The sequence below is a fragment of the Nicotiana tabacum genome, chromosome 3 (assembly GCF_000715075.1).
Source record: "Nicotiana tabacum cultivar K326 chromosome 3, ASM71507v2, whole genome shotgun sequence".
Classification (NCBI taxonomy): Eukaryota; Viridiplantae; Streptophyta; class Magnoliopsida; order Solanales; family Solanaceae; genus Nicotiana; species Nicotiana tabacum.
The window spans coordinates 85,538,689-85,549,213 of NC_134082.1; positions in this window are offsets into that span (position 1 = coordinate 85,538,689).

Here is a 10,525-nt window from a genome sequence, read left to right on the forward strand (position 1 = left end):
ATAGGCATGGTGACGAGTATCTATACATCAGTGTCAAGCATGCCCGCGAGTCTTGTATTGTAATTGTTATGACTCCGTTGTGGTTTATTGCGCTTCACATGCTATTATCATTATTGTTCCCTTGCTGGGATGTTATTGTCATATTATTGTTCCCTTACCAGGATGTTTGTTTTGATATTATTGTTCCCTTGTCGGGATGTTGTTTAAATATTATTGTTCCCTTGCCGGGATGTTGTTATTGTCACACCTCCTTTTTTCCTATACCCGAAGGTGATATATGGGAGTTTTTTCTAATTTAAGTGACAATCGAAATGGGATTATTTTATTAGATTCAGAGTCGCCACTTGGGATAATTTTATGGTGTCCCAAGTCACCAGTTCAAATCCCGAATCGAGGAAAGGATTTACTCTGTATTATAGTCTGGGAACACAGAAATCCGGGTAAGGAATTCTATTAACCCGGGAGAAGGTGTTAGGCATTCCCGAGTTCGGTGGTTTTAGCACGGTCGCTTAAACTATTAAAATTAGCCTAATTATCTGACTTATTACACGTTTTAAACCTATTATGCATTTTTAGCTTTTATAACCACTTTTTAATTATTTTATACCGCTTTTAGGATTTATGAAATTATTTCTTGAACAAGTTACGATTGTCGTACACTTGCCGTTTTGGCACACACCGCGAATCACGCTACATGAAATGCACCCGCGATTCGCGACATGTTTATTTTATTATTGTTTGAAGTTGTTATGATCGGGCCACATGAAATGCACCCCCGAATTTCCATGCAAAATGTGTGCTAATAAACCAATAACGAACATTACCAAGCAAAACAGAGTTGAGTCACTGAAACTTGATACGCGAACTTCAAACAAGAATAATAGGGAATTGTGGCAAAAAAAAATAATGGTACACCAATTTATCTCTAAATTTCTCACTACTGCACAATCAACTAATAGCAAATAATAAGCTAAGAACTATGAGCTGCTAATTTACAAGCAAAAGCAAAAGGGTGCTATTATTTTAGCCGCTTTTAATATTTTAGAAAAAATTCAAAGTTATTTAAAACACATCGTAAGCTACGCTACATAAATACTCCCGCGGTCCATGACACATTTTATTTGTTGAGATTTGGATTTGGGTCACATAAATGCACACCCGAGTTTAGGAAAGTTAATTTAAGTAGCGCGCCTAAAGCAACTACGCACTTTCAAATTTGCGAGGGCCACGGAAAATTCAACTAATGGCACACCTCGATTTATAAAGAGTTAAAATTAATTATATGAGGGCCATGGGCTATTTATTGAAAATGGCACGCCTCAAATTTTCTATAAAAGCTAACTAGTTTTGTGAAGGCCATGGGCTTAGGGATTTTATTTGGCATGGCATGCCTCATATTATTTTACAAGATTTATACTCAATTAAGCAATCCAGGCACGATTACATAAAATTGGATTGCAAAGTAAATCCAAGAAAACCTAATGTGCTCAATGCCTACAATCAAATAGATGGTAGTAACTCATAATTACCTCTATCAGTTAAAAGTTAAGTTTAGACATCTTCAAGTGGATTGCAGAACTATCCAAGAAAAAAGAATACTAAAACTTAACACAGACCAAAATAAAATTCAATCAGTAATATTGACTCAAAGTTATCACAAATAATGATGTACCTCTACTACTTTTTTTAATTTTAAAAAAAAAAATTAAGCATGGAAAAATAGCCAATCGAAAAACATGCTACACTTAGCACCTATGAAACTAAACAAATCTAGTCAAAGTAGTCATTCATTATTACAATAATATGAAAATCATGATTACCTCTACTAGTCGAAATGGCAATTAAGTATAGGAAAATAGCGGTCTTTAACAAAGTTTTGCCATCCATGCCCTCATGACCAAATTTCTTTCAATATATGAATTTGATTACAACTAAGCTTTGGTAGCTTCTTTCAGCAAACGTGGAACAAGCAACAGAGCAACAGGAACTGCGGACTTCTGCCGGAATCGCAGCCGGAAAATGGTCGACACAAACAGAACCTTCAACGACACCGCAAACTTCCTGCTATATCTATGCGTGTGCTAGTGTGTTTTCTTTTATATGGGAATCAAAGGAGAGGGGGAGCCTCTTCTGTACAGAAGAAGAGCTACGTTTAGAATGGGGATGGGTCATTTGTTTCGTGATGTCTTCATGAAAAATTGGAGAAGAAGAAAGCAGAACGTTTGAGAATTTTCAGTCCTTTATCTGTGTATCTCTTTGTAATCCGGCCTCTAGATTTTTTGCTCTGTATCTTTGCATATGTCGGAGTTCCGAATCCAGATATGTCGATGGCTTTAAAAAATATATGTGATCGTGTGTGTGTGCCAGTGATTGTGTGTGTGTGCATGATGTGAGACGTGAGGGAGTGAGCACTAACATGAGGAAGTGGGGATTGGGACATGACCACTAACATGAGGAAGTGGGGAAGTTACTAATATGAGGAAGTGGAAAAGTTACTAACATGAGGAAGTGGAAAAATGGGAGTTAGGAGGAGAGATCGCGGGGCAGTTGAGGAGATCATGGGTAAAAGGGATATTATTTTGTATCTTTCTTAATTTACTGATTCTTGTTCTTCCGTTAGTTTATTATTTATTTTATTTTAACTTTTCTTTGCACCCTTTTTTCTAAAGTAAAACATATTAAAAGTAAGATAAAAGTTTTAAAATATTAAGATTAGACCTAAAAGAAATATTTATAATAAACTAGTATAAAATTTGAGTGTGGTCAAAAATAGGTGTTCACAGTTATATTGCTCGTGTTCCCTTGCCGGGTTTCTTTTGTGTTATTTGTTGATTTGTAACTGGTATCGGGTGGCACACCGCCACGGAAATATATGAAATAGGAGCGGGTTGCACGCCTGCAATGAGATATATAAAATGGGAGCGGGTTGCATGCCTGCAACGAGATATATGAAATGGGAGCGGGTTGCACGCCTGCAATGAGATATATGAAATGGGATCGAGTTGCACGCCTGCAACGAGATACATGAAATGGGATCGGGTTGCACGCCTGCAACAAGATGTGAAATAAAAGTGAATTCTGCATTTGTTTTCCTTATCCTTGTTAGTAATTGGATGTTGGTTTCTTTATATTCCTCTTGATTTTCTATTGTTATCTGTTATTTTCCAAAGCATGTTTTCCCCCTCCCTTCGTTAATTGTAATTATCTGCTTCTATTTTTCCGCTATATATGATTTAACTGCACAGGTTTATTTGGTATTTTGGTCCTAGCCTCGTCACTACTTCGTCGAGGTTAGGCTAGGCACTTACCAGCACATGGGGTCGGTTATGCTGATACTACACTCTGTACTGTGTGCAGATACTGGTACCGGAGCTCTTGGACCGCAGTGAGGGTGCTGGCTTAAGCCCACACAGGCGACCCGAGGTAGTCCTGCAGACGTCCGCGGGACTTGGCGTCACCTCCTATCTTTCCTTTATCCTGTTTCCTTTACTTATTTCAGAAATAGTGTATCTCTTACCTTTCAGACTTTGTATGTAGTATTCTTAGACCGTCTGTGAAACTGTGATACCAGTTTTGGGTAGTCGATGCTCAAACAGTTGTATTAGATACATATTCAGATAATTTATTATTTTTTTCCGCTTATTGTAAATTTCGCTATCTACACATTATTGCTTTATAATTGTTCAAGAATATAAAAGGGGTAAAAAAGTAATTGGTTCAAACATTCGACTTGCCTAGCTCACATTAGTAGGCGCCATCACGACTCCCGAGGGCAGAAAATCCGGGTCATGACATAAAGTGTTATGTTAAGCATGGATACCATGAACAATATTGACAGTTTAATAACAGGAAGTGATAAGTTCTTCTTTCATAAATAAGATTTCAAATTTCAGTCATATCATTTAACCACTTACATTCCATGGCATTTAGGTAGTGTAAATAATAGAGAATTTCCAAATAATTAACATACGCAATTATGCCGAGGTAATACAGCCCGGTCCAACATCATATTAAAATGTGCACTGTCGGAGAGTCGAACAGCGCGGATCATAGATGCATCTATTTACTAACGCGGCGCTCGGCCCGATCCACAAATAAAAATTTATTTTCAAGAAAGCACACATTTCCCATTTACAATCAAGTATTTCATACAAATCCTTAAGTAAGTGAGTATAACCTTCTATAATTATTTTACCAATTTCCAGCATGACTTAACTGATTATAATAGCAAGTAAGGACGCAAGCATTTAAAATATAGCATGATACAGGTCCTAAACTACCCGGACAATAACATGATAGTAGCTATGTATGACTTCTCGTCTCCAAGTAAGTACGTAGCCCCCACAGATGGGCACAAACATTTATCTAATTCACCTATGGGGTTAATTCTCTCTTACAAGATTAGAAAGGAGACTTACCTCATCTCAAAGCCTACTTCCCAATTCAAGAACGCGCTCAAACCTCCAAATTTGATGCCAAACAACTTGAAACTAGTCAAACATTACATAAACTAATCAATCTATGCTCAAAAGTTCATAATTCTACCATTTAAGTGATTTCCCAACCTAAATTGCAAGATTCCTAAAATTAACCCTCGGACCCACATGCTCAGATTCCGGAAATATTTAAAGGAAGTTTTTACCCATAATCTTAGGAACACAAATATATGATTTCTACTAAATTCCTTAACAAATTTCGTGGCTAAATCTCATTTTTATCAAAACTCTATGTTTTCACCTAAACCCAAGATTTCCACTAAATTACATGTGATAATCTACTCATAAACTATGTATTTAACTCACATTTTATAGAATTTACTTACCTCAAAGTGCTAAGTAGAAAATCAAAATCCTCTCTTTGAGAGTGTCCCAATCGCCCAAATGTGTAAAGAATGGGAGAAAAATGCATAACTACCGTATTAAATGAAGGCCACTGCCTCCAGCTTTTCCGCACATGCGGTGCTTGGGCTGCACCTGCGGATTTGCTTTTGCGGACCAGGAGTCTGCTTCTGTGGAAATGGCTGGCCCGGTTGAGGTCGCTTCTGCGAACGAACTCCCACTTCTACGCTCCTTCTTCTGTGGAAAAAGATCCACATCTGCGGAACTTGGGCTCCTCTCCTTGGGCTGCATATGCGAGGTGTTAACCACACCTGCGAGCTCGCACCTGCGGCTGACCAACTGTAGGTGCGGTTATGACAGCAGCTGGAACTTCAGCTCTTGCCCCAAACTTTCAACTTGGTTCAAGCCTCGTTCGAATGATGTTCGGGGCCTCTTAGGCCCCGTCCAAACGTACCAACTAGTTTGGAATCATAAGACGGACTTGCTCAAACTTTCGGAATGCCCGAAACAACATCAAAACTAAGAATCACACCCTAAAACCAATTGAATCAAACTTAAGAACTTCAAGGTTTTCAATTTACTTCTAATGCGCCGAAATGTACTTATACTACTCGGAATGACACCAAATTTTGTGTGCAAGTCTTAAATGACATTATGGAACTATTCTTTGTCTTAGAATTCCATTTGGACCTCGATATCACCAAACCATGCTCCAAACCAAATTTAAAGAACTTCTAAAAACCTTCAAGAACCAATTTTCACTATTAGGCGCCAAAACGCTCCCGGATCATCCAAAACCCGATTCGAACACATGCCCAAGTACGAATCATCATACGAACCTATTAGGACCTTTAAATCCCGATTCCGAGGTCGTTTACTCAAAATGTTGACCGAAGTCAAACTTGGACTTTTAAGATAGCCTTAAGGAACCAAGTGTTCCGATTTCAAATCCCGAACCAACCATCCCCGCAATTCATATATCAGTAAAAGCAAGTACGAAAAGTCTTATTTAGGAGAATGTAATTCTAGAAAGCAAAATGACCAGTCGGGTCGTTACATTCTCCACCTCTTAAACAAACGTTCATCCTCGAACGGGTTTAGATTCATGCCTGAAGTGTTGAATAAGTGCGGATATCTGCTCCGCATGTCCTCCTCGGACTCCCAGGTGGCCTCCTCGACCAGTTGGCCCCTCCGCTGAACCTTTACTACGGAAATCCTTTTGGATCTCAACTGGCGATCCTGTCTAGAAACAATAACAACTGGCTCCTCCTCATAACCCAAGCTCTCATCTAGCTGAATAGTACGGAAGTCTAACACATGAGATAAGTCGGCGTGATATCTCCGGAGCATAAACACGTGAAAAATCGGATGAACCCCTGATAGGCTGGGAGGTAAAGCAAGATCATAAGAAACCTCCTTGCTTCAACACCTCAAATGGGCCTATAAACCTTGGGCTCAACTTGCCCTTCTTTTCAAATCTCATAATCCCCTTCATCAGCGAGACTTTCACGAGAACCTTCTCGCCTACCATAAATGATAAATCAAGCGCCTTCTGATCCGCGTAACTCTTCTGCCTAGACTGAGATATGTAGGGTCACTCCTGAATCAACTTTAACTTTTCCAAGGCATCCTTCACTAGGTCAGTACCATATAACCTAGCCTTGCTGGGCTCGAACCACCTGATGGGAGAACGACATCACCGACCATATAAAGCCTCAAACGGAGCCATCTCGATGCTGGATTGATAGTTATTGTTGTAAGCAAACTTGGCCAATGGAATGAACTGATCCCACTGCCCTCTAAAGTCAATCACACATGCCTTGAGCATGTCCTCCAGGATCTGAACTCTCCGCTCTGACTACCCGTCGGTCTGTGGATGAAATGTTGTGCTGAGCTTTACGCGGGTACCCAACTCACTCTATATGACTCTCCAAAAATGGGAAGTGAACTGAGTGCCCCTATCCGATATGATGGAAACAGGCACACCGTGCAACCGAACTATCTCCCGAATATAAATCTTGGCCAACGTCTTTGAAGTATAAGTAGTCGCATCCAGAATGAAGTGTGCCAACTTGATCAACCTGTCGACAATGACCCAAACTGCATCAAACTTCCGTAAGGTCCACGACAATCCAACTACAACATCCATAGTGATGCACTCCCATTTCTACTCAGGTATAGTCATCTGCTGAAGTAGGACACCTGGCCTATAGTGCTCATACTTGACTTGCTGGCAATTTAGGCACCTAGCTTCATACTCCACTATTTCTTTCTTCATCTTCCGCCACCGATAATGTTGTCTCAGATCACGTTACATCTTTGTAGCACCTGGATGAATAGAATACCTTGAACTGTGTGCCTCCTCTAGAATCCTCTCCCTCAAGCCATAGACATTAGGAACACATAGACAACCCTAGAGTCTTAGAACACATAGATGACCCTAGACCCTAGAGTCGCAAAACACCACCCTAGAGCCTTGATCTGCCCCAATAGTGTAGACTGGGCAATAACATATGCAAGAACTCGACTGTGCTCTGAAATATCCAACCTCACAAGTCTGTTAGCCAAGGACTGAATGTCCAAAGCTAGTGGCCTCTCCTCTGCTAAAATGAATGCCAAGCTACCCATACTCTCTGCCTTCCTGCTTAAGGCATCCGCAACCACATTTACCTTACCCGGATGATAAAGAATGGTGATGTCATAATACTTTAGTAACTCAAGCCATTTATGCTAACTCAAATTGAGATCCATTTTTCCTGAACAAATGTTGTAGGTTGCGATGATCCATATAAACCTCACATGATACCCCATACAAATAGGGCCTCCATATCTTAAGAGCATGAACAACCGCGGCTAACTCTAGGTCATGCACGGGGTAATTCTTCTCATAAATCTTTAGCGGACGTGAAGCATATGCAATAACTCGCCCCCTGCATCAATACACAACCCAAGCCAACGCGTAAAGCATCACAATACACTGTATACATCCCCGAATCGGAAGGCAACACTAGAACTAGTGATGTAATCAAAGCTGTTGTGAGCTTCTAAAAGCTCGCCTCACAATCATCAGACCAACGAAATGGAGCACCCTTCTAAGTCAATCTAGTCAAGGGTGCTGCTATGGATGAAAAGCCCTGCACGAACCGGCGATAATAACCTGCTAATCCTAGGAAACTCCCAATCTCAGTCACCAAAGTGGGACATGGCCAACTCTGAACTGCCTCAATATTCTTGGGATCCACCTTAATACCCTCTCTTGACACAACATATACCAAGAATGCCACAGAGTCTAGCCAAAATTCACACTTGGAGAACTTAGCACATAGCTTCTATTCTCGCAATGTATGAAGCACCACTATCAAATGTTGCCCGTGCTCCCCCATGCTACATGAGTAGATCAAAATGTCATCAATGAAGACAATGATGAATGAATCAATATAAGGCATGAACACCCTATTCATCAAATCCATGAATGCCGCTGGGGCATTATTCAAGTCGAAGGACATCACCAGGAACTTGTAATGGCCATATCTAGTATGAAAGGCAGTCTTCAGAACATCCGAGTCCCAAATCTTCAATTGATGGTACCAATCTCAAGTCGATCTTAGAAAACACCCTAGCACCCCAAAACTGGTCAAACAAATCATCGATACGCGGCAATATGTACTTGTTCTTGATGGTGACTTTGTTCAACTAGCGGTAATCAATGCACACCCGAATAGTCCCATCTTTCTTCTTCACAAATAACACTGGCGCACCCCAAGGTGATACACTTGGTCTCACAAACCCCTTTGCTAACAACTCCTCAAGCTGCTCCTTCAACTCATTCAACTCTTTCGGAGTCATACGGTACAGTGGGATAGATATAGGCTGTGTACCTGGAGCCAAATCAATACAGAAATCAATATCACAATCTAGTGGCATCTTGGAAGGTCAGAAGGAAACACACCGGCAAATTCCCGGGCTACTGCCACTGAATCAATAATCGGAGACTCTATGATGGCATCTGGAACATAATCTAGATAAGCCAAACAACCCTTCTCGACCATATATTGAGCCTTCAGAAAAGAGATAACCCGATAGACGTACTAATAGAGGAACCCTTCTACTCCAACTTTGATATAGCTAAAGTAACAGTCTTGGCATGGAAATCTAGGAGGGCATGATATGTGGATAACCAGCCCATGCGCAGGATGTCCTCAAAGTCGGTCATATCAAGCAAAAGAAGGGCTGCTCTAGTCTCGTAACCATAGAATGTGACCACACATGACCGATAGATTCGATTCACAACCATAGAATCACCCACATGAGTGGACACATAAACGGGAGTACCCAAAGACTCACGAGGAATATCCAGGAAATGAGCAAATAGAGATGATACAAATGAATAGGTAGACCCTAGATCAAATAGTACTGTAGCATCCCTACCGCAGACTGAAATAATACTTGTGATCACGACATCTGAGGCCAATGCATTTGGTCTGGCGGAAAAAACATAAAATCTGGCTGGAGCGCCGGCTGGCTGGCCTCTGCCTGACTGAACAGTAGTTGGCTGCCCTCCCTCTACCTGGCCACCACCTCTAGAACGGCCCCTACCAGTCTGCCCTCTGCCTCTGGACGGTCGGACGACCACTGCTATAATTATAAGCTGCTAACCCTACTGCACTACTGTCACGCCCCAAATTTGGGGAGGCGTGGCTGCCACCCAGCGTCGTACTGGCCCGAGTGAACCACTTTGTAACTTTTTTTTCTTTCTTATCTATCATGGGCCAACATTGCCAACAATTGTTACTATACTATAAGTGGGAAAACACTATATCAATGAACCATCTTTCTTAAATTATGAATACATATGGGAAGTCAAGGCCTCTGACATACTGTACAAAACGAACCTTTGTCTACAAAGCTTCTAAGAGTATTAAACATCAATCAGGACAGGGCATCGGCAAACCCATATGTCTGTATTCAAACTCTAATATGATGACTCATAGTCTGGGCTGCACTTCGAAAGAGACGGAGTCTTACCGATCCTTCGCTGAAGGCTAACCTCGTCTGCTATGAGGGCTCGTCAAACCGATAACCTATACCTGCAGGCATGAATGCAGCGTCCCCAACAAAAGGACGTCAGTACGAATAATATACTGAGTATGTGAGGCGGAACGCAAACAAAACAATAAGTCAACATTAATTAAAGACATAGAATAATCAACTTGAATCTCTGAAGTGCCACCGTATATGCATACTTATTATACTTACATATATAATGTTTCTCTTTGAGACTATTTCTATTATCCATATCGTTTGATGCATGACTTCCCAACTGATCAGTGGTAACTACCCGACCGACCGTCGCATGGTGGTAAATGTATGACTGTCCAACCGGTGGTAACTGCCCGGCCAGCTGTAGCCCGGTGGTAAATACATGTCTACCCAACCGGCCATAGCATGGTGGCAAATATGTAACTGCTCAACCGGCCGTAGCTCGATGGTAAATACATGACTGCTCGACCGGCCGTAGCTCGATGGTAAATGCATATGCGTATGTCACAATACTATTAATATTAACATCTTTATCAAATACCTTAACAGGGAACTAGAAACATACTTAGACATGCTTGAATATCATTTTACAGGAATGAATAACGTAGGCATCCTTAACTGCTAAGAGTAGAAACACTTATGAAATA